This window comes from Lissotriton vulgaris, chromosome 2_1 (genome assembly GCF_964263255.1).
Source record: "Lissotriton vulgaris chromosome 2_1, aLisVul1.2, whole genome shotgun sequence".
In the NCBI taxonomy this organism is placed as follows: Eukaryota; Metazoa; Chordata; class Amphibia; order Caudata; family Salamandridae; genus Lissotriton; species Lissotriton vulgaris.
The window spans coordinates 1803404555-1803425489 of NC_141687.1; the positions used below are offsets into that span (position 1 = coordinate 1803404555).

Here is a 20935-nt window from a genome sequence, read left to right on the forward strand (position 1 = left end):
GGAATGTGTGGGGTCTGAACACCATGTCCAGGCGACAAAGTCCACGCTTATCTAGTGCGCGGAGGTATACAGATCGCGCTGCTGCAGGAGACTCACCTCACCAAATCCGAGGGACTAGCGCTACAGCGTAGATGGCGGGGACAAGTGTACAACACCACGTACTCAGCTTATGCAAGAGGCGCGCTAATATGGATAAAAGAGGGGGTACCCTTACAGGTAGATAGTCACACTGTTGATCCCGAGGGGAGATACGTCACAATCGCGGGGAGACTAGGGGGGAGAGATGAGAACATTTGCTGCATTTACGCGCCTAACACGGACCAGCTCGCCTTTCTAACTGCGTTATCGGGCTCATTGGCCCGTTACCTCTCGGGACCCATACTAATAGGGGGCGACTTTAACTCGGTACTCGGCGTTCACCTGGATAGATCACATCCTCCCCTTCCGGACTCCCCGGCCCATCGGGTGGCCAGGGGCAGATTAGACTGGCAGACTAAGTGGGGACTGACGGATATTTGGCGGGCACAACACCCGCATACCCGGGACTACTCCCATTTTTCCGGCATGCACGAGTTGCATGTGCGCCTGGATGGCCTGTTAGGGTCGGGGGTGGTGGCTTCTTCGGCTGTGCGGTCTGAGTACCTGACGAGGACTATCTCTGACCACAATCCGTTATTGATTGATTTCCGGTGGCTCCAGTGCACCCCCTGTGTGCCAACCTGGAAACTGAGACCCGAGCTGCTAGAAGACCAGGTGTTCCGCGAGGGCCTGGAGGGCAGGATCACGAGATATTTTGAGATAAACTAGGGCACGACTGCTGAGAGAGCCACAGAATGGGACGCCTTTAAGGTTGTGGTTAGAGGCTATTGTATAGCGCAGAGAGTTGGAGTGCGCCGAGTACTCCTAGAAGATCTAGCTAGAGCTGATCGAGTCCTCCGCGAACTGGAACTCACCAGCCCTGGCCGCCCGGAGCTCCAGCAGCAGATCCTAGCGGCAAAAGAGGCGGTGGCTGTAGAGGTTGAGCGTCTACGAAGTTATGACCACAAAGCTTACCTGACTAGATCGTTAGCTGAGAGCGACAAATCGGGCACGCTGCTGGCTTGGCTTGCTAACCCAACGAGGCGAACCTCGCCCACTGTGGCAATGAGGACTGCAGAGAACAGGGAGGTCTATTCTCAGCCCGAGATCCTAAACTGCTTCTGGAGTTACTATAAGATGCTGTATCGCAGCCGCTTACCGCCAGATACTACCCCGACGGACGCCTTCCTGAGCGATCTGCCGATCCCCGCACTGGAACCGGAACATGCGAAAGACCTGGGACGGGATGTGGAGCTGGGAGAAATCAGAAGCGCCATAAAAAGGATGGCGCGAAATAAAACGCCGGGCCTCGATGGGCTCCCAGTGGAGTTTTATTCCACATACATAGAACTCCTGGCCCCCAAGCTCTTGCAGGTTTACAAAGAGGCGAAGACTTTGGGACGCCTGCCGGGCTCGATGCGAGAGGCCCTGGTGATACCGCTACTTAAACCTGACCGCGAGGGTGCAGAACCGGCATCTTATAGACCGCTCTCAATGCTCACGGTCGACTATAATATCTTGAGCAGTGTATTAGCCGCACGACTGCTGGAGCACATGAGCTCTCTAGTACATACCGACCAGGCGGGCTTCATCCCCAGGCGTAATACTACGATGAACATCTGACGCTTGTTTAGACTATTGGAGGGGGAATCACACTAATGCTCCCGATCCCATGATCCTCTCGATAGACCTGGAGAAAGCCTTCGACAGCCTGGAGTGGATTTATCTCCACGGGGTCCTTGAACGGTTTGGCCGGGGCGAGGGTTTCCTGAGATGGACCACGGTACTGTATGCCTCGGCGGTAGTCAGAGTTAAATCGGGCCCGCTAATTTCTCAACAATACCCCGTGGAACGAGGCACGAGACAAGGCTGTTCGCTATCCCCATTGCTATTCGCCCTTACAGTAGAGCCGCTGGCTAGATCGATCCGCACGGGGGCCCATTACAGGGGGTTGCAATCTCCATCGGGTCACCAGTACATTTCCCTATATGCCGACGACCTACTGCTTTTCCTTGAAGACGCTAGAACGGCCCTGATTCAGTGCTCACGTCTTTTGGTGAGGTGTCAGGACTCCGGGTAAACTGGGCTAAGACCTGCCTGTTTCCGGTCCACAGTGATAGTCCACAGCCGGACATCCACAGGGATATCCGATGGGAACCGGTTTGTTTTAAGTACCTGGGGGTGCATGTTTACCATCGCCCTGCTGACACACTCGAGGGTAACATCTCCAGAGGCATTCGAGCGCTCAAGGGTAGCATGTCCTTTTGGTTCACCCTACCCCTCTCGGTGACGGGACGAATAGCACTACTGAAGATGGTGGCACTGCCCCATCTACTGTACTACTTCCGGACACTCCCAATATGGATCCCTAGATCCAGCTTCCAGAGCCTAGACTCTATGATAGTGGCGTTCCTGTGGGGCTCGGGCCGTCGCAGAGTGGCGCTCAGGACCTTATTGAGACCAAAAGCGGACGGGGGGCTGGCGGCGCCCGACTTTGAGATGTACTACTTGGCTGCCCAGCTACAGACCTACACCCAAGAGGTGGCGCATGAGTTTCGGGGCCCGGAGGATTCACAAGGCAGTGGCATACCCAGACATATTTTATCATATATTGCGCTGCAACAGAAGCTCGAATTGAGGGACCTCACCTAGGAGGAACGCACCATACGCTCGTGCTGGAACCGGGTACATTGAAAACTGGGAAGGCCGCGACCCTATGCCCCGGAGATCCCGCTGGGAATGCTCACTGCATTGCCCCATGGCGGCGACTGGTCTCGACTGGAAGTTTGGGAGGAGGTGGGTGTATAGACCTTAGGTGACCTCTACGAGAACGGAGCGTTGCTGCCCTTCCAGGCACTTCTGGACCGCTACGACGTCCCTCGAGGCGATTTTTTGCTCCACGCAGCGGTCACAAGGGCACTCCAGACACACTGGAAAACTGGTCATGAGGAACCACAGCTGTCGGCGATGTGTGAATACGTCATGATGTCCGCAGGGACGGTTAAAGCAGTGTCATGCTTATATTCCAGAATGATCGATGAGAGACTGACCCCCCTAGCGGTTCTTAAGGCCAAATGGGAGATTGACGTGGGAAAGGAAATCCCGGAAACCACGTGGACCCAGCTGCTGCGTCGGGCCTGGAAGGGCACGCGCAATGCCCGATTTCAACTGGTCCACTTCTATATATTGCATAGAGCCTCCTACTGGTTGTTTATCGGAGACACGCTGTCCGAAGTGACTGGAAGATCGTTGCAGATAGATGCAGCTGTGGGGATTCTTCACTGGTTTCCCCATACCCCTAAAAATAGGATTATTAGTAAATTTATCGATTTGGGGTTGCTTCTGGCCAAACGAGAAATTACCAGACACTGGAAGGCGCGAGTTGGTCCAACAGGCGCTAAGTGGCGCAATGAACTTCTCAAGTGGGCGGGGAGTGAGAGCACGTTGAGGTACCAACAGGCGAGGCGACGACGAGATGAGCGGGCTCTAGAGGCGGCGCAAGCCTGGGAGACATTAGTGCAGGCCCTGCGCGACCATAGCACACATACTGACTCAGATAGTACAGATGGGGAACTGCCTAGATCCCAATAACATGCTATTGGTCTCTTACCGCACACTATTCGACCATGAAATAGACATCCGATGAAGAGGGGGGAGGGGGAAAGAGGAAAGGGAGCGCCATTCGCTTCCATCAAGCGTCAGAGTTCTGTAACATTGTGACTGACACTTCACGCTTCTGGGGGGGTAGGACTGTTTGGGGACGGGGGGGGGGGGTGTTTCAGTTGGGTTGTTTAGAAAAGCAGAAGGAGCGTTATTCACTGCAAACGAGTGGCACACGCCGCCCGACCCCCGGGTTGTGGGCTAAATGGCCGTGTATAGAGCTTATACCAGTGTCGCCGACATGGATGTAGATCAATTACCAGGTGCCAATAATGTGATTTTCTTTATTTCCTGCAATAAAAACATATTTGCAAAAAAAAATGGGTGCTAAGGGAAAAAGCCCACCTCCAAAATTGGTCAAGTGCAGGTAAAGGGATTTTTCCAAGTTGAAAAATATTTCCCTCTTGAAGAAAACAAAGAGAAAATGGTAGCACAAGCATTTGCCTTTGTTCAGGGCCCACTGGAACCATTTCTGAATCACAGAAATTCGTAATTCTACACTTCAACATAAATGTAGAATTAAAAGGGTACATTGGCCGATTTCTTTGAGAACCATGCCCATCCTCATAGGTCTAAATATAAGAATAATTAGAAACAGTTTGATTTACATAAAGGAAGGCTCTTGGACTGTCCATTTCGTGCAAAACGTTACTTGTGTGCCACAAACTAAAGGGTGTGATCTTTAGCATGTGACCATGTATTTATAGACTGATGTCTATAGTTACGTACCATTTTATATAGATCTGTTCTCGTTCCCAATGCGTTTGTTAATATCAATGATTGTTTATACCGCACCCGGGTTCACCCTCACGGTTATGTTGTTTACAGTTCAGTTATGGTTTCGTTTGCACCAGACCGGTACAGCACAGACAAATCATGTCATCCACATGCACCGCCAGGACCCCCTACACACATACCCCCTGACCCCTAACCTGTGTAATGACGTGCATTGACATACTGACTTGGAACATCCGGGGCATGCACACAACTGCCCGGCACTACTCAGTCTTTTCATACCTGCAAAGACATCACGTTGGGATAGCGCTACTGCAGGAGACCCACATGACGCAGACAGTACTTGTCCAGCTGCGCCGACGATGAAGGGGGAACATTTATGGCACTATATATTCGGCACACGCGAGGGGCACACTCATTTGGGTGAGAGCCGGCACACCGTTTACATGCACTAAGGTGGAAGTAGATCCCAATGGCAGATACACATTAGCACATGGGACTATTAATGGCCAGGCTATACTACTCGGCTCGATTTATGCCCCGAATGTAGACCAGGTTTCTTTCCTGACGGGGCTCTTGCTCGCACTGACCCCGTTTGCGGGACTTCCTTGGCTGCTGGGCGGCGACTACAACTCGGTGCTAGATGCACACATGGACAGATCGTTCCCTCCACTTAACAGAACAACAGCAGTGTCCAATGCCCAGGCTCTAACAGATTGGCTCACACATTGGGCGCTGATAGATCTATGGCGCACACAGCACCCCACTGACCGCTTTTACTCATACTACTCGGCAGTGCACGATCTACACGTACGGTTGGACAGAGTGGTGGGTTCTTCGTCACTGCTCCCTCTCATACACGGGTCGGAATATCTGAGCAGGACCCACTTGGACCTTAACTCCCTAAAAATTCAGTTCGGCTGGGACGCTGGCCGTCCCCCGGTGCCCACGTGGCGCTTACAGCCTATAGCGCTGGAAGACCCCGAATTCCGCTTGTCACTAGGGACAGCCATTTTGGCATATTTTTACCAAAATGAAGGTATAACGAGCAGCAAATTAGTATCGTGGGACGAGCTAAAGGTCATTGTCTGGGTTCCACATGGAACAGCCGGAAACAATTATCCTCCTCATTAGCCAAAATAGAATCTCAATTGCTACAATACGAATGCGAGGGAGAGAAGGAAGGAGAGCATGCTGACAGACTGGGGAGGCTTAGGGCGCAGCATGCGGATCTGCTTGAGCGACTCCAACGCCACAATTACACGGCGCACACACACGCCATGGCAGATAGACCGAGTCGCTTATTGGCATGGCTACTACGGCATTGGGGCATTCACACTCCAGAGGGCAACCTAGTGGACACCTAACACGAAATCCACAAGGCTTTCACAGACCACTACACTCGGCTATATCAATCTGTGACCCAATGCACTACGCATGACATCCAGAGATTCTTGGAGCAGGTCCAGCTACCCGTAGCCGTTGGGGAATACGCGGAGTCCTTGGGGGACATCCTCACCCAAGACGAAATCGGGGAGGCGATTGGGTCAATGGCGTCAGGCAAAACGCCGGGGCCTGACGGCCTGCCAGCTGAATATTACAAAGCCAACAGAGGGTATCTGCTGCAACACTTGCACATTCTATATAGGGAGGCGGTGGAGGAAGATAGATTGCCCCCCTCAATGCGTGTCCTTGTTGAAGCCGGGCAGAGATACCAACAGCATTCTTCACTCCAAACTGCTCAGAGACTTCATTTGGGCAAACTCACAGCACAGGCTGTCCCTGCCGAAATTGCACTTATCCAAGGCAGTGGCGTCACTAGGGTTGGTGTCACCCAGTGCGGGTAAAGGTGTCACCCCCTCACGACAGGAGGGAAAGACAGGCAGAGGGGTGTGTACGGGTACATGTGTGAGGGAAAGGGAGGAGTAGTGAAATGATTTAACACTGCCACTGCCTAACATTTCTACATTATTAAACAAAGATTACTTTGGACAGAGCTCCGAGCTCGAAGTTGCCTGTGCAGTTTGCCACTGTGTTCACGTTTCTTTTTCATCTGTTCACTTAACCCTGATGTGAAAACAGATTAGGAGTTCAGCGGCTTCCACCTGTGTCTTACCAGTTATTCATCAAAGGGATTTCATCCTATAAATTAAAATCCAATAAACAAGCAGATAGCCATCGCTGTGTGAGCGCAATCTAAAACAAACACTGCAGAGAGATATTGTAAAAGAAAGCAATGAACACGCTGCCTGATTTGGCTGTAAACGCAGTGGATGCGAAATCATGACTGAACCCGAGTGCAATGGCATAGTGGATAATAGGGTAGTGGTGGGGGGGGTCTGGGGTTGTTATAATTTTAAAAAAGTACCTTATGGCCTGATCCCGCTCCGCGCCACCTCAAGGCTCCTGAGCTGCCGCGTTTTTTCGAAGTAGGCTTCAAGCAGCGTCCGTCCCTCCCCTGCGCCAATCACAACAGGGCTGTGATTGGCTAGAGACCGGGGGTTGCTGCATGAAGCAACCCTGATCTCAGCCAAGAAAACGGAACATGTGCTGCGCTACCCTGGGCCTGCTGCAGGCTGTCAGTCAACTCTAGACTGCTGCCGCGTACTTACCCATCCTTGTGGTGCGGTGGGATGTACTTTGAACTTGCATTTGTGCACGCCTGGTGTTAACCTCTGCAGTAGCGCATGCTTTGGAAGAAGGGTGACATGACTTTTTCCTGCGTTGCGGACCCTCGTTTCAAAACACAAATGCCCAGAAAAATAAAATGGTAAGAACATACTGAAGCAGTACTCGGAAAATGCAAAGAATGAAAACGATCTTTCCTGGCATTAAGGAGGCATTGGAGACAGCAAGAAGTGCGCGGTGAACACTAATATCCTGCGTGTTTATTTTCACCCTGAAGGACTCTGTGGGTCTATAGTCCAGGCTCGCAGCGTCAGTGAGCCGCAGCTACGTTGTCCCACTAACCACGATCACCTGGGGTGACACCAATCACCTGGTGCGTGATTGGTGTCACCCCAGGTGATGGTGTCACCCGGTGCGGTCCGCACCCCCCGCACCTCCCTAGTGACGCCACTGATCGAAGGATCAAGGGGGACTCGCAGTGCCCTGCCTCGAGCACTACTACCTGGCAGCACAGCTGCAGTGGATAGCTCGGTGGCTGGCGAACAGGGGACGCGACGATACGGCGTCCGTGCAACCCCCATACACCCTGGAACAAATAACCAGCCTATTCCACCCGGCCAATAAAACAGTAGCGCCTACACCTCTCCTCCTTGCGGTAGCGCACAAATGCTATCGTAGGAGCTTATACCTTACCAGGACACTGACACCCTATGCACCAGCGCTATCACTAGTGGGTTCACCTAGTGGGATGGGAGTACTCACACAGCCTAGGCTCGTGGACTGGAGCGAGGCGGGTATACAGGCCTTAGGGGACCAATACCGCGATGGGGAGCTACTGCCATAGGACACCCTAATCAGGGAGGAAAACCTGCCACCGGGACAATTCTTCATGCACAGATTGCTGATTGCGACACTTACGGCCAAATGGGGGGACCTGGCGGTAGAACCCAAGCAACACCTTGTCATACAATATTTGCACGTTATGGGTAGAGGGCGACACCTAGTCCGCTGGTTTGCAGCAGCATCCCGGACACACGGCGATTAGCCTGACATCCCTCAAACAAAAGTGGGAGGTGGATCTGGGGCACCAGCTGAGAGACAAAGAGTGGGACCGAATACTACAGAGCCCAATTTTTGCATACCCAGGAACATGAGGTTTCGACAAATACAATTATTCATCGTACACAGGGCATACCTCACACCCGACCTAATTAATAGATACTTCCATCGAGAGGACGCAATTTGCCCTAGATGTGCTGAGCAGGGGGTGGGGCTTGTACATATGCTCTAGAACTGTCGTAGACTCCACACATACTGGCAGAACATCGCACACAGCTGCACGAGTGTACCGGCCGGGACATACCTTTTGACTGGCCCACATACCTTTTACACCACTTCCACAGAACCGCGGCCACGAAAGTGACATCCAGGTTCCTGGACCTGGGCATTGTGGTGGCCAAACGACTCCTCACTATGCACTGGAAGGCCCAGGACCCACCACTCCCTCTCCTGAGGTAATATGAATTTTATGGTCAATTGTGTCCCCTATCGTAGACCCCAACGGCTCCATGTACGTGCTTCAAGTACATGTATGTTCCCTCCACTTCCAGCTATGAAGACGCAAATACATTTGCGTCCAACGTTAACATGTCCTCTTTCAGATCCACCATGAATGGGTCGGATATTCAGTTCCTAAGTGTGCCTTGCCAATGTCTTTACATGGTGCACTTTCATGTTTTACTCGCTCTGGTGAGTTAGGCCCTGATTCCTGCCATCGAGCCCTTCTGCCTCCTGTTTCTAAAAGCTGCAGTCTGCTGCTTCCTGACCCTTGCCTTACTCCCTGTGAGGCGAGCGGTGCCTGGCTCGACCTGCTTGCCTGCCAAGACTGTATTCAGCCTTCAAGTTATCTGCTCCGCTCCTCGAAAATACATTCCTGTCTAGTAGTTTAGGAAAACATCCTTCCCAGCTGCAGAGCAAAGGGCCCGGCCTTTCTGTCTCCATACAAGTAATTCATAGCTCCTGTTACTGTGGTAGGCCATGGCCCCGCACTACATGCAGACACATAGGCGCTTATACACGCACTAGCAGTTAGTATAGAATAGCCTCTGCCCGAGAGACCTTTCCTTCTAGATAATACAGTTCCTCAAACACAAGATATTAGATATGATTTGGGATTAGGTTGTTCTGACACCCCAGACTTCCGTCTCCTCATGGAGGGCTAAATGTCAAGTCCCCTTCACCCTCCAGTTCCACGTCAATCACACGTCATGCTGCTGCGCGCGCATCTCTGCCATGTATTTCTGCTGACACTGCAGGATTCGTCTATGGATCCACCTACCTGTGATACGTTTCAAGTGACGTTGTCTAGCACACACCTCCGTGCACGCCCTCATGCACGCCTTCTGTTACGTACATGTGTTCTTATCTCGTTTCTCTCAGCTGTTACGCCTTATGCATTCATCACTATTATGTGTATTGACTATATATATGATATCCTGTTAATAAAGCATTGTACATGTACATGTCCATTCCCTTCCTGAACCCTTGTGGTGATGGAACATGATACCTGGTTCGAACCAATTCCTTTCTAAGGAATAAAACCTTCATAAACTCAGATGCCACGGACTCTGCCTCTTATTTTTGACTGAGTTATTCTTATTGAACTTTACCGCATAAATTAAGTATAGGTAATTTAAATTTACCACACTCCGCATGGGCCAAGGTGGAGGGAATCGCCATTAAAAGGAAGGAAACACTAGGCCTGCGGAAAGAGCCCATAGCAGTCCACTGGGAGGGACTACTCCTCACCTTACAACAGTTATAGGGCAGAACGCTCACTGGACAGCACACAGGTGAGGCAAATACACCTGAAGACACCGACATGAACTAGTACGGGATGGCCCGTGTTGTTTCATGCACAAGCTAATGGCAACTGATACGGCCGTCAGGCACGGCCACACAGCGTGTATGTACAGGGGGGGATCCAACATAGTGGGGATAGTGTCTTGTCATGGGGGGGAATGGCATGCCCGCTTCACAAGAACTGATACATCATCACCGGTCAAAGTTATTATTATCGGGGGGGGGATTTCTTCCCCCTTCAGGTTTAGTTGTACCCAAGTTTAATATCTGTGTCAATGTGCAGAAGGCAGATCAGAAGGGAACTCTAAACGCGTGACGGCAGAAGAGGGACAGTTACTGAACTGAAGTCATGTTATTCCGGAAACTGTACATTCATGTAAGAGATGCATGCTGTAGAAGAGTGTATACTGTTCAATTGTCTTGTATGACATGGTTTCTGAGAATGTTGGAAAAACAAAAATGAATAAACATGTCAGTGGAAAACGTTGGGGCCATTTCAATGTAAAATCTGCTGATTGCAAATGAGTGTGTCACCTCATGCATTAATTATGTATTTGTTTAAAGTAACAGATTTTAAATATGCTTTGAGAAACATGCCTGCCCCCACCCTGATGACAATGCTGTTAAAGAACAGAGGCAAGTCAGGGGTCATGTGTGTCTTGTATGTGGCTATATTTCTAGTATATACGGAGCAAAAGTTTAGTTGATTAAATCAAACAAAACCGTTTTTGTACAGCAGATATGCTGAACTTGCATACCTGAAGGTGGTCATACCTCATTTGTGATATAATTAATAAAATGGCCGCGAATTAAAATATTTGCCCAGAATCACATAATTTTAAACCAGTTTATGGGTCAAGAGCATTACAATTAGGTTGAATAGATTATTTAAGTCACTAGACCTGCAGGTTTAGTTAATTTTTTAAGGCCTGCCGTTGAAGCAGGCATTAAATTTAGAAATTATGACAGCATTAACAAAACAAGCTTTCAAGTAGCACAGAATTAAACATTTTTTCTTCAAGATCCTCGTTTTGAAAGTAACAGAATGACATAACTACAAGAGAAGGAGGAGCCAGATAGACATGCCATCATGGTTATCCTGTCTAATACCATTCAATATAGCCAAAGATGCTGTCTCAGGCCATAAACTAGGCCTTAAAGTAATCTGGCTACTTCTATTAACTGGAGCTCTTTCAGATGTTTAGAACGTCAGTGAACCAGAACATCTCAATTTGTGTCACTGCTGGTGACAGAAAGATAGCACAAAGTTAGATAGTGCCACAAGATCCAAGTTTGACGATCCTTTTCTTTCATCCACTAGGGACAGTGACGGGTGTTAAGGATGCGGACAAAAGCAGGTGTAATGATTGTATTGTCCTGACTGGACATACATCACCTGGGGAGTTTATGGAGGTAAGGAAGAGAGGGAACCTCCTCCTCTTACTTTATAATTGGGAGAGCTATTGCAGAAGTGAAAAAAGGGCAAAGACGTGTAATCATGCGCCATGAGACAGGATGAAATTGGATGCTAGGCGTTACAATCATGAAGGACATCGATCTTCTCAAAGCACAAAAGGGACAAACTTGTTACAAACAACTTGGGTGGAGAAAAAAAAACATTTTGACACAGGCAGATTAGTGAGACTGCCAGGAAAAGAGACCTTGAGGAGTTAGAGGCCTGAAAAATAGGATTTGAAATAAAAAGTCCTAGTAGAAGCAAGAGATAATATGGAATGCCGGAGTACTTGGTCTATGAGTGATGATTACAGAATCTTATGCATGTGTACATATAAGTTTGTATTTTGCTAATCATGATTGTATAATGTTTTACATACAAAGGTGGAAGGGTTTACATACAAAAATGGATGGGTTACAGCCCTGTTTCTTTTCTTCTGTCCTCAGTCGGGTATGCTTAAAGAACCTGTCAGATCATTTTTGTTGTTTTCTTTACCACTATATACTGCATGCTGGCGGCTTCAAGGCAGCAGGCACCAAGGTGCCAGGACCAAAGACAGAGGTAAGAACTAGGGCCTCATTTAGAGTTTGGGGAGCTGGAGCACCTCCACGGATATGCAGTACTTCTGCCTGCTAATCTTGCCGTTCCTACGCTTTATTTAGTGTTGGAGGATGGGCATTGTTTATACCAGTGGAGCCTCCATTGGCTCTACTGGTGAAAACCTCTGACCTGGCTGCTTATAGCCAAGGAGCTGCAAAGTCACAATGATGGCTGACCTATTCTTTTAAGGGCGAGCTACTATCACTATTTTCCTTCCAAAGGCATGTTGGATGCAGGCAGGGAAAATGTAGAATCACTCAATGTGCAGGAAGCGTACTTTGTCACCAGTGTTTTGTATTAACCGCATCGCTGCGGCGGCTTTTCCCGCTGTGTGCGGCAAATTATGAAAAGCAGCTTTACATGACGAGCTCAGCTCGTCATCCGCACACAACCACCGTGGCTGATGACGAGCAGCGAAGGGGTTAAGAAAACAAACTAATGCTTTGAGAGTTTCTTTTTTCCAATGCAAAGAATTTTGCTGAGTCGGTGCTTTAAAACATTGTACCTGCTCAGCAAGCCTGATTGCTATCAAGTGGGCACCACTTGGGTGACTAGCCTTTCAGCACAGTAATGGAGATCTTTAGGGTGGATTGTCGTCTCTGAGTGGCGGAAGCTATGGGTTTATCCCCAATGGCAAACCTGCTGACTGACCATGTTCTAAATGTTCATCCCCTAAGCATGGTTTACAAGGTTGTAGTAGGCAGTGCATTTGACAGATAACAGGGGGGTCTAGTGGGCTTAGTGTATCATCAATTTCTATGTAGTTACCATCTATGATGTTATCATAATGCAGGAGCAAAGACGAAGCTGGTGAGTGAAGGACAACAGACAGAACAGATGAATCCCATCACTCTTCCTGCCCCACACAATCACACATACATATATCCCACTCTCCTCTGTTTACATGAATTCAGGGCTACGTTTTGTTAAGAGATTTGCCTAGCTCTGTATCGCCATTATTATGGCCTCACAGTGCTGTAGACTTGGAGTATGCTGCATTTTTTTAGATGTATTGATAGTAGTTGGCATACTCCTAATGAGGCACCAAAGCGCATTTGCTGAGGGGTAGCAGACTACTCTGTGGCAAGCCATTGATTGAACACTGCGTATTTACAGTGCTGCCTACGAGGGAGTTTTTTTTATCTAAATGGTCAGGACCAGAATTATGGTTTTAATAAGTATTATTGTTGTTTTTTACTACATTTTTCAGCAGAGAAGGGTAGATGCAACACTTTTAACACCTGTAAATGTCTTGCACCTATTAAAACTTCTTCTTACAAGTGAATTCTTTGTAATTTGTGTTCAGTAAATGCCCCGGTTACTTACCGGTAATCTTCATTACTCCGAGTCCATGTCTTCCTCGTCACAGTAATCACACATGAGCCTCTGGCTCCACACAGAACTCCAAGTATAAAAAACAGCGCTCTAGTCTCCCTCTCCCTCCTCCAATATGGCCCCCAGTGGCTCCAGCCAATCCCATAAAGGGACACAGATACAGCTAATCTACCTGAAAGACCAAGCCGCAGACATGAAGCCACCACCAGGGCCGGAAGGGAAACTATACTGTGGCGAGGAAGACATGGACTCGGAGTAATGAAGATTACCGGTAAGTAACCGGTGCATTACCTCCTCGTCCTGTCTTCCTCGCCACAGTAATCACACATGAGCCGATGCCAAAGCAATCAGCTTCATGCAAGGAAACAGACCACACCAGCAGTGTAGTGAAAACATATTTTAATATACAGAGGTATAGCAACAAAAAGGATAACCTCTCAAGGAACCCCTGCTGACAAAACAGAAGAGGCAAAAGAAACAGAACCCCCACCCCCAACCTGGAGGCGGTAATGGGACATGAAGGTATGCGGGGAAGACCACGTAGCAGCCCTGCAAACATTCTCCATGGACACCCCTTTGAAAGAAGCCCAGGATACAGCCACAGACCTGGTGGAATGACCCTGAACAGGAAGGGAGGGGACCTCAGAAACCGAAGCATATGCCAACATAATGGCCTCCTTAATTCAACGACTGATCGTGGAGAGGGAGGGTTTCAGTCCCTGACGCGACAAACCAAAATTTACAAACAAGTTGTCCACTTTACAAAAGGAAGACGTGCGTGACAAACAAATCAATAAGGCACGACGAACATCCAAGAGGTGCAAAAGGGATTCCTCGGCCGAGGACGGATCAGGACAAAGAACCGGAAGAACCACCTCAGCAGACCGGTGAAAATAAGAATCCACTTTAGGAACAAAGGTAGGATGAGGGCGCAAGACCACACGGTCCGACAAAACCAACAAAAACGGGGCAGAACGAAGGGAAGCACCCAACTCACCCATACGCCTGGCAGAAGCAATCGCCACAAGAAACACCACCTTGAGTGTCAAACATTTTAAGTCCACCGACTCCAAAGGTTCGAAAGGAGCCAACTGCAAGGAACGTAAAACCAAAGGTAGGTCCCAAGGAGGAGAACACATGATAGGACGGGGCGTTGGAAAGAAAGAGACTTAAACAGTCTAGCAACCAATGGAGAAACAGAAACCAAAGGGAGGACATGAAAAGCCCGAATGGTGGCCCATTGAGCTCGAAGAGTCGAAATGGCCAAGCCCAACACAAACCCATCATTCAGAAAATCCAGAATGCGAGCCGGATCCAAAGAATCCAACGACAGCTCACGACCAACACACCAAGAAGCAAAATTATCCCAGTGCTTGGCGTAGGACTTAAGCGTAGAAGGCCGCCGGGACTGTTGAATGACCCTAGTCACAGTCACCGAACAACCCTCACGAATCAGAGAATCCCTCTCAAGAGCCAGGCCCGCAGACCCAGGGAACGGAACACAGGCAGAGGAAGAAGAGGACCCAGCAGAGAATAAGGAACGAACGGCAAGGCCCACCCCGGAGTCACAGCCAATTCCAACAGAAGTGGATACCAAGGGCGACGCCTCCAACAAGGAGCAACCAGAAGCACAAAGGACCCCTCCCTCTTGATCTTCCATAACACAGAAGGAATCAGGGGGAAATGCATACAACAGACCCTTCGGCCAAAGGAACGAAAGCGCGTCCACCCTCCAGGCATCCCGGCAAGGCATAATCGTGCAAAAGCATCGGATCTGGACATTGTCCTGGGAGGCAAACAGGTCCACAATCGGACAGCCAAACATCACCTGCAACCTCCCGAACATCCATCGTGTGAGGGACAAGGATCCCATGGAAGGAAAAACTCGGCTCAGACAATCAGCCACAGTATTCTCCGCGCCAGGCAGGTAAGTGGCAGACAGGGACTCCAGACGCAACTCCGCCCAAGAACAAATTTGACGGCTGAGGCAACTGAGGGATCGAACCTTGCACCCCCCTTGATGGTTCACATAAGACTTGACAACCTGAATGTCCGTACGGATCTGCACGTGGTGACCCCGAACAAGATCCGAGAAATCCAACAGACCCAGAAGGACAGCCTTCAACTCTTTGTAGTTGGAGGAACATGACAATATCGACTGAGGCCAAATCCCCTGAGTTGTCAAATCCCCCAGAGTAGCACCCCACCCCAGCAGGCTGGCATCGGTAGTGACCACTCGGGTGGGAACAATCAGAAAGGGGCGGCCCCTGGATAGATTCCCGTCGACCAACCACCAACTCAGGACCACCCGAACAGCTTCCGACATAGGAACCAGAACACCCATATCGAGGGAACAGGGGTCCCAATGCGACAAAATGTGGGACACCACCGGGTACATGTGGAGGCGAGCCCACGGCACCGTCAATGACGCAGACATCAGACCCTGAACCCTCAACCACAGGCTCACTGGATGAGAATGCCCCACCAACAGGGCACGGACAGCAGACATCAGTGACAGAATTCTGGGAGGGGGTAGGAACACCATCCCCAACTGAGTCTTGAACAGAGCCCCAATGAAAATCAATTCCTGCGCAGGAACCAGGGAGGACTTCAGTACATTCACGAGGAACCCATGATGCTCCAGGACATGGCACACCCTCCGGACATGTAACTCCGCCTTTGGAAGAGAAGAAGCAGAAATTAAAATGTCGTCCAGATACGGAAAAACACTAATGCCCTCACCATGTAAATGTCCAATAAGAGGAGCCAGAACCTTAGTAAAGATCCTGGGAGCAGATCAGAGCCCAAAAGGTAATACCTGGAACTGGTAATGATGACCCAGTACGCAAAACCGGAGAAACTTCTGAAAGTCCGGATGAATAGGAATATGCAGGTAAGCATCCCTCAAGTCGATTGATGCAAGGAAATCGCCCTGAGACACCAGAGGAAGGATCAATTGAAGTGAAACCATTTTGAACTTCTGGTGAGGGACGAAAGTGTTGACCCACTTCAGGTCCATCACAGGCCGAAGATCCCCGGTGCGTTTGGACACCAGAAAAAGTATGGAATACACCCCCTTTCCCAACTGATCGCAGGGTACAGGAATAACCGCCTTCTTGACCACCAGGGAATCTATGCCTTCCAAAAGCGCCAACTTTTTCACAGGATCTCTGGGACAAGGAGTGGCCCTGAAACAGTCCGGGGGCGTCTGGGCAAATCCAATGCACCAACCCCCCGAAACCACTTGAAGCACCCATTGGTCCGACACAGTCTCTCGCCAAGAGTCCATGAAGCAAGCGAGGCGACCCCCAACCGGACCCACACCAGGAGCGATCCAGTCAGGATTTGGAAGCAGGAGCGGAAGAGGCAGCCGCAACGGAGAACCGGGATTTATCAAAGGAAGGAGCACCCCGGCCACGCCCCCGACCACGAAAGGGCTGACCAGCCCGACCCCTTTTAGAAGGACCAAAAGACCTCTGTGAACCAAAAGGCACGGAACCTGCCAGGACGTTCAGGAGCAAGCAGTTTACGATCCTCCGCCGTTTTCTTCACCATCTCGTCCAGAGGCGAACCAAAAAAGCTTAACCCCAGAAAAGGGGATCTTCATAAGCAAGTTTTTCTGTGCAGCATCAGCCTTCCATGAACGGAGCCATAACTGACGTCTTGCAGCCACAGAGGACCCGGCCGCTGAAGCCGCCGCTCCCAGTGAATCAAAGGAGACATCCGAAAGCAGACGAACCTGCCGCTCCATCATCGCCAGGGTAGAAGAAACATCCTCCCCCTGGTCCAACAACTCCGACAGACTGAAAATCCTTGAGCAAGGACTGAATAGTGTAAGATGAATAGGCCGCCGCCCTGATAGAAAAATTCGCAGCCGCAAAAGTGCTTTTCACAGCACTATCCACCTTACGGTCAACTGGGTCAGCAGGAGAAGAATCTTCCGAAACAACAGTCCCATGAGAAGACATGCTGGCCAACAAAGAGTCAACCTTCACAGAGGCAGGGTAATTCACAGCAAAATCCTGCAGAGGGTATCTCTTACTCAAAAAATGAGGAAAGGAACCTTTGTCCACATCCTTCCATTCATTCTCCAGGACTTTCAACACCGAAGAATGGAGAGGCAAAGAATCAAGTTCAGGACGATGATATTGGGAAAATAGATCGTCCTCCAGAGGCACAACAGAAGCAGGAAACACCAAGTTATCGCGAATGTGACTCAGTACCTCCTTCAAGTCGTCACCCTGCACAAAGAGACCCCTCACATCAACCTCCTCTTAATTCCCTGAATCAGCATCAGCAGCAGTGCCATCAATCCTCGCCTTTTTTGCAGGAGGGACAGGAACCTGACCGTGCAATGCAGCAGACACAGCAGAATTGATCATCTGCTGTAAAATTTCCATCGAAGGAATTTGCACCCCAGAACCAGAAGCCACGGCCAAAGAATCAGGAGCATCAGAAGAAACATCCATGACTGCCCGCCTCGTGAATGAGTGCAAGAACAAACACAGGCAAAAAGCAGAACAGGCCGGTAAAAGAAGGACCAGAGGTTGCTAAGCAACCCAACAAAACCCTCCTCGATCCAAACTAAAAGAATAAATGCAGTCGGAAAGGCCGCGCGCACACGCAGGAAAAAAACAGTCCCAGACTGTATAGTGTGCAGAGCCGAGCCGAGCCCTGAATGCGTCTTCAATCAAGCAGAGAGTGAAGAGGCAGCAAACCATGCCGACGCTCAAACCGGCAACAGGTAAGAATGACAACGGAAGCCTCCGGCCCCCCACAGACATCGCACCCGGCCGCGCAACGTCCGCTCAGCAGGACGCGCGGCGGTAAAGGGCAAAATCAAAGAAACGGCAGGCAGGACACAAGGCGTCCCGTCCCAACACCCGAACAAACACAGCCGCAAATAAATGCCCGTAAGTCCGCTAAGCAGGACACGAGGCACATCGGCAGAAGAAGGGGGAGAAATAATCATTAACAAGAGACACATGCAAACGGAAAATGAACATACAGCGCCAAAAGCAATCAAATACTACTCTCCCCCAACCAGATACCAAAGGACAAGGGGAACCGCTAAAGCAGGAACCCAGTCCCACTCACCTGACCAGCAGGAAACACAGCACTCGGAGAAGTGCAGAAAAAAAGAACAGGTAGATTAGCTGTATCTGTGTCCCTTTATGGGATTGGCTGGAGCCACTGGGGGCCATATTGGAGGAGGGAGAGGGAGACTAGAGCACTGTTTTTTATACTTGGAGTTCTGTGTGGAGCCAGAGGCTCATGTGTGATTACTGTGGCGAGGAAGACAGGACGAGGAGGTAATGGAATGTGCTCTTTTTTCCTTCGGGAACCCTCGATGTTAATTATTTATTTTACCATTTATCGCTTGTCGACAGTGAAATAAGGTGGCACAGGACAAAATAAGCCAACAAATGTTGAATATGAGAAGGCGCCGTTTATTAAGATCACAATAGCCATTAGCATTGTATTGACATCACTACATTCTGTGACGGAATGCAAAGTGTAGAAAACCGGACAAGAGAGATATTATAGTTAAGCCATTGACTCAGCGACAGGCAATGTGTTAAGAATTACGCTTTTACACTAAAGCACCCTGAGACCCTGGTAAAAATTACTTAATGTCCGTGTGCCTTTACTCTGCCATTGTATTAAAAGCACACATAAGTGATCTAGTTTGCAGTGTGAGCTAACGAGGAACACTTATTAAGAATTAATATTCCTTTAACCACGCAGCAGGAATAGGATACAAAATCAAGAACGAGACACGAACGTATGAACAGGTCACTAGTTCGCAGAAAACTTTTTTTGTTTACCATGGCTGATCAACTGTCATGTTTGACAGTGTCGTCTGAATGGCTAGTATGCTCTAAGTAAAAAGAGAAACGGAGTGGTGTAGAGTGCGGCATGTAGGTTTGTGACGGATTCGAATTGGTTTTAGCCTAATATACCATCATGGTGTCAGTGGGGTTCAGATTTCGGTAAGGATTGTTGTATTTTCCTCTTTGATGATGAAATAAAATTGGGGTAAAATTATAATGCGGAAAGAGTTGTAATAGTATTTTGCCATATGCAAGTTGTCTTTTTTCAGAATAAGCAATACACCATTTATTTTATAGCTGCGATAGGGATGTGCTGCAAATACGGCTGCTCTGAATTTGCAAGCAAAAGTTTCGTATTTGTGATGTGGCACTGCTCCAAATGCGTTTGTTATAAATGAAGTTTCAGTACTAAAGACCGTCAAGCTACATCTGCTGTCGAGTTGTGTCAGTAAAACATCAGTTGTTAATTCAAGATACCCAGAGACTAAACTTGCATTTTTATCAGACTACAGATACACTTGGAATCGGGCTCCACACTACAAGCCCGTGAAAGATAAGGGTGCTTGCGAGAAGAACCTGCAAAAGTGGCAATGTCCGTTGTTATTTAATGCCAAAGAATGCCACCAAACTTGGGGACGGATGTCAGTTGTGAAGGGGCTGTCAGTACCTAAATGAGAAATGGTAAGTACCACGGCAGCTCGTATCTGCGCATGGCAATACACTATGCGGAGAGGAACACACCACCTACTCTGCAAGGACATACACGTCGTAGGCTTGTACCATTTCCCTTGAATTCTTAGCCAGTTAGCATTTCTGGTGCCCCGTACGCTGCCACAACTCTTTCATGCTTACCTGTCACTGTTCTCTCTTTCTCAGACCCGCTGCGCCCCTCGGTCCTCACCGATACGACGAATCCAATTGGACAGTGACCTCTCAGTAACAACGCAATCTATTGGCTGGGCGAAGTTGAGGCGCACGCGGACGTTTGTTGACTTTTCGGATTTCTTGAGGAGAAAGGAGTCAGTGTTCACGTGCGGCGCGTACGTCATTAGTACGTAGACTAACTGTCTGCAAAAGGGGTACGCGTGGTTTTAATTATTTATTTATTTATTTTGTGCGTTTTTGTATAGCGCGGACTTTACCCGAAGGTGTCAGAGCGCTTCACAATAGGAACAGTAGCGTTACATGAGGAGAACATTACAAGTGGGCATGTTACAAAAGCAAACGTTACATTACATGAGGCAAAGGTGACAATTATGCATGTATCAAAAGCAAATACAATACAAGAAGAGGTAGAAAAGGATACCTTAAAAGAGGAAAAAGTGACGTGTGCAAATTACATAAGCGTACAAGATACAAGTAGAGGTATAAAACTGCAAAAAATGGCAGACACTCAAAACACAAGAACATGTAAGAACTGCTCAATACGAGTAATTCAAGAAATCATTTATTGACAAGGAGGTACAAGAGATACAACTTCACCCGCAGAAGCTCACTGAATAACCCAAGCTATTCTGGAATAGTCAAGTCAAGTCATAACATTTATATAGCGCACTACATACCCAGAGGGTTTCAAGGCGCTTAGGAAGGGGAGGAGGATTATTTGTCAAATATCCACGTTTTAAGCTGCTTTCTGAACGTTGGGTGATTCTGGGTGAGGCGAAGGTAAGCGGGGAGTGAGTTCCATGTTTTGGCAGCCAGGTATGAGAAGGATCTGCCTCCCATGGTGGTCTTGTTGATGCGAGGT

General features: G+C 49.1%; 1 protein-coding gene across 11 annotated transcripts in view; it reads right to left on the reverse strand.

The window, feature by feature from the left end:
• The window catches only part of NAP1L4 (nucleosome assembly protein 1 like 4), a 1422554-nt gene extending 1402467 nt beyond the window's left edge, over positions 1-20087 (reverse strand). For all 11 annotated transcript variants that reach the window (XM_086957864.1, XM_086957862.1, XM_086957858.1 and 8 more), the window contains exon 1: positions 20041-20087. The gene's annotated coding sequence lies outside the window, so the exon portion shown is untranslated. The remainder of the gene's footprint in view (positions 1-20040) is intronic.
• Positions 20088-20935: the final 848 nt, after the last annotated feature.